The following is a 5,275-nucleotide window of genomic DNA, read 5'->3' as shown; positions in this document are numbered from 1 at the left end:
CGAGGCGAAGGACGGCGGCGGTGCGCATCGAGCGAGGCGGCGGCGGGCAGGTCCCCTGGCAGCGGCGGCGCTAGGGCAAGAGGAGAGCGGGAGCGAGGGATCGGGCGGCTGGTGGCGGGGCGCCCTCGGGCCCGGGCGGGCCGGCCATGGGCCGCGCGAGCCGCGGCGGCGGGAGAGGCGTGCGAGACAGGTGGTGCTGCGCCACTGGCTCGGGGCGGCGGCACGGGACGTCCGGCGGGAGGCGGACATGTCCGACGGCGGCGTGGGAGTTTAGCTAGGGTTTTGTACCGCGCGAAAAAATCGGAGGAGATCACATATTTATAGGTAGAGGGAGTTAGGAGTGTCTAAATGAGGTGCGGTTTGCAGCCACGGGATCGTGATCGAACGACCGAGATGATAGAGGGGGTTTTGGGCCACTTTGGAGGGGTGTTGGGCTGCAACACACACGAGGCCTTTTCGATACCTCGGTTAACCGTTGGAGTATCAAACGAAGTCCAAATGGCACGAAACTTGACAGGTGGTCTACCGGTAGTAAACCAAGGCCGCATGAAAAGTCTTGGTCCAATCCGAAAGTGTTTAACACCCGCACACGAAAAGAGGTAGAAAGGGACACCGGATGACATAGGAGCGCCGGATTGCAAAACGGACAACGGGGAAAATGCTCGGATGCATGAGACGAGCATGTATGCAAATGAAATGCACATGATGACATGATATGACATGCATGACACGCAAGCAATGACAAGGCAACAACAACGAATAACTGGAGGACACCTGGCACATCGGTCTCGGGGCGTTACAACACTCCATCACTACGAGAGGATCTTGTCCCGAGATCTAGAATGGCACCGGAGGAAAAAACGGAAGAGAAAAAGAAGAGGTAAAACTAAGTTGCTTCTTTGACCAATGAGTGAAACCAAAGAACCTTGAAAAGGTTAAGCCATTTCGAGTACAACGGAGATGACGAAACTGAAAACACTCCGTTAGGAAAGAGGAACAAGGGAGAACAATTTCGGGCAGCACTCCGATTGAAAAGAAAAGGAATAGAATAGGAACTTGGTAAGATGAGAAGATACTTGATGAAATCACAACACACTACCTCCGGAACTATTGAATGAATGTAACAAGGGGTAAGAAAGATCTCAGACAGTACTCCAGTTGAAAAGATATGAAAGGCTTGATAAGGCGAAAAGAACTTGAGCAAAATGGCACAACACTCCGGTTAAATGAATAGGCATGAAAAGAACATGATCTTTGACAAAACGAGATGATGCGTTGAAAAGAGCAACATCACAATGCCTCCGGAAGAAAAGAATAGAAGATAGATAATTGAAATAGGAGAATGGAGAAGAAAATGCCAACTTCTGCCACAAAAGAGCTTGAGAAGGCATCCTTAGGAGAAGGTTCGGACGGAGTTGTTGGAAAGCCAACAACGAAAGGATAAGCTTGATGTGGGCTTTGGAAGACATCTAAAAAACTGAGTTGAAATTCTGCCACTGACGGAAAACGATAGATTGGATTGATATGACAAGGAGATGAGAAAAAACTATTTCACTGGGAGGATAGGTGAAGAACTTGGGTCATATATATAAGCACCATAAAGCATTAATCCTTAGGGAAAGCTTTAGGTGAAATATAACCCCAGATAACTCCAGTGATGAGATTGATGGATTAAAAATACCTCATTCTTAACAACTTGAGAATCATGAACTCAAAATATCAAGAATGACATAATACCACCTCCAATGATATGGAAGAAAGAATTGCACTCCAGATTGCAAGATGAAGAATACTTGAGCTCCTCTGAAAAGAATCTCGATGAACACTTCGAGAAGGAATTTAAATCCTTGATGAACCATCATGTAGAACCTTCATGAAGAACTCCAGTAAACAAAAATAATAAGGAAAATAAAGAGAAGTTGGAAACACAAGGTGAAACCTTGTAATGATTTAGATGGATCTCCGTGATAACTAGAGCTTGGAACTCCGGGAAAGAAAGACGAGCACTTGAAACCAAGAATTTAATTATCGTGAACAAACTCCGAAAGAAAAGATTAACATATGGATGAAACAAGAATAAGAATTACATTATGCTTATCCTTCACCAATTTAATTGATGACAAACAATGGATTTGAAACACTACTTATTCTCGTAGAAGGATTAAGCGAGATATAGCGCAAACTTGGGAAGGTCTTCAACGAACCACCGGTGGGATTGAAACCACGAATGAATAGATACAATAACAAAGGAAGAGAAAACTTGAACGAGCCACCGGTAAGAATTGAAAATGAACGAAGTAAAGGGATGAATCACCGGGTAAGAATTGTGAAAAGAACGAAGATACTTGAGACAATCTAGATACATGAGAACGAAGGGATGACGACTGATTAGAGATCACTTGAACAATGCGCCGGTAAGATTGGAGAATGATAACTGGAAGCTGAGAATGAATAACCTGAAATGATGGACTCCAGATAATCAAACTGAGAAGGCTCTTGAATTGCTCCAGATAGGTGAAAAGAATTCTCACTATCAAAAACAATTATGAGAGGATGGCCTCGAACTAGAACCACGAATCTCTGAGAGAACGGATAAGATATGGAGGTAAAACTCTTCTTCGGTCTTCAAACACAGAGAATGATGATGAGAAACAACACCATAAATTGTTGACGCACTCTGAAATTAAAATTGGAAAGGTTGAACCAACAATGAAAAGAATTGTGAAAGATCTAGGAGAAGGCATTTGACTGATGATAAATCATTCTTACGTCAAACTTTGGAGAGAATTTGAGAAGCGCCGGTAAAATAAGAAGAGTCAGGTAAGATCCTAGGAAAAGACTTGTGGGTTAGGGCCCACTCAAAAGAAACACCATTGAAATGATTTAAAAGAGAGGTTGCACCAGTTGAATTAAAAGACTTGAATGAGATAACAGACTCGAGATATCTTGAACACTCCGGAACAATTGAATAGCGAGAAGTGGAAGATTATGAGGTGCACCGGCATAAGAAGGTATTTGCCTCGAAGAAAAAGGATAAGATGAACACCAAAAGCTTGAATTGGTTCCACCGGGGAAGAAAAAGAGCGAATAATGATAACTTGAAGCTCCGTTAGTATCTTCTTGAGAATCATCGGATAAGAACATTGACGGAAAGAACGAAGATACTTCACAACCATAAGATGGATACTTGATTAATAAATCTGAGTCCTTGAAGAAAAAGGGTGGGAGGGTGGGAAAAACAAAGACAGCTTAGGGCGGAAGAAGTGAGCACCATGAAGAGCTGATAATTGATCTTGCGGATGTTGAAAAACTCAGATCCACTTGAAGAGAAACACACCGATCGAAAAGGATTGACATGACAGTCTCGATGGTCAAGAAGGATTAGTATTCACATAGAAATATGAGAACACCACTTAGAAAGGGTATGGAATCAACACTTGACTTCGAAGCAACTCGAATACCACAACTCGAAACAAAACAAAGGATTGGCTTGCGGAATAAGCCGGAACAAACATATGATAGAGATTTCGTCCGAAGTTTTCGTGGTGGGGCCTACACGGTCTCGATCGTACAGCACCATCATGTACAAGGCAGTGGACATGAAATACGAAGCGTCCCCGAGTCGGCATAGCCAAGGACTCTTTAAGACACAACGAGACCACTGTAAAACCAACTGTGGATAGGCGGACCACTAGATGTCGAACCCCAATTTCATATCATACATCTGTCGGAAAGATATCCTAAGATCTACTTGAATTCCCACTTATAAACTCCCGAAACTTTCCGGTTATACAATCAGGTGTTGGGGATACAGGGGAAGCATAATATCTCACCCAAAACTAGCAAATCCTACATCTAGCTGTATCCATCCTTCAACACATAACCAAGAAACCTTCGGAAATCATTTACCTCAACCTTCGAAAAGCATCCGTTATACAAGTTATGGCAATAATCCCGAACTCCCGCCCCAGTACTAGGTGGCGTCGAGGTTATCTCACCAACAGCTGCATAAAAGAGATTTTCGATGTCAGCGAAACTAATCTCAGGTATTCCAGAACTGCAATGATAAAACTGTGACGACAACACCTTGGAGCTTAACTCCCCGGGACACTGCCACAACCCCTAAATGACAGGAGGCACCAGGAACAATGTTCTCGTCACAAAACCATCGGAACGATTCCAAGATACCTGCATGATCCTAAATTTTTTTAGTGAAATTTGAGAAGAGAAGAGTCAAAACTCTACGTCAGGAGGCCTCACCAGAGCGACGAAGGGACTGAGGAGTAAAAAGAAGTCCTACTCTCCGATATATATAATCCTAAATGACTCAAAACATTTTTCTAGACTCAACAACACCAGCGATTCGATCAAGCAGGGGGCTCCTAAGGTCGGGGAAGGCTCTGATTACCAACTTGTAACGCCCTCGATGCGCCTATATCTCCCACGTGTCGAAGCATGACTTAGAGGCATAACCACATTGAAAGCAATGTCGCAAGTGAGGTAATCTTCACACAACCCATGTAATAAATAAAGGAAAGAGATACATAGTTGGATTACAATCGCCACTTCACACAATTACATGAATAAAGCAATACATCATCCAAATACACTCAAGGTCCGGCTACAGAACCAAAATAAAAGAAGACTACCCCAAATGCTACATAGATCCCCGATCGACCCCAACTGGGCTCCACTACTGATCAACTAGAACGAAACAACACAAAGGACAAGATCTTCATCGAGCTCCTCCTTGAGCTTGGTTGCGTCACCTGCTCGGTAACATCGGCACCTGCAAACTGGTTTTGGAAGTATCTGTGAGTCACGGGGACTCAGCAATCTCACACCCTCGCGATCAAGACTATTTAAGCTTATGGGTAAGGTAAAAAGGTATCAGGTGGAGCTGCAGCAAGCGACTAGCATAGATGGTGGCTAACATACGCAAATGAGAGTGAGAAGAGAAGGCAAAAGCACAGTTGAGAAACTATGATCAAGAAGTGATCCTAGAACAACCTACGTCAAGCATAACTCCAACACCGTGTTCACTTCCCGGACTCCGCCGAGAAGAGACCATCACGGTTACACACGTGGTTGATGCATTTTAATTAAGATCAACTTTAGGTTTTCTACAACCGGACATTAACAAATTCCCATCTGCCCATAACCGCAGGCACAGCTTTCGAAAGTTCAAATCCCTGCAGGGGTGTCCCAACTTAGCCCATCACAAGCTCTCACGGTCATTGAAGGACATTCCTTCTCCCAAGACAATCCGATCAGA

This window comes from Triticum dicoccoides, chromosome 5A, assembly GCF_002162155.2.
Source record: "Triticum dicoccoides isolate Atlit2015 ecotype Zavitan chromosome 5A, WEW_v2.0, whole genome shotgun sequence".
NCBI lineage: Eukaryota > Viridiplantae > Streptophyta > Magnoliopsida > Poales > Poaceae > Triticum > Triticum dicoccoides.
The sequence above is the reverse complement of the archived record's forward strand: the minus strand, read 5'-3'. Positions refer to the sequence as shown.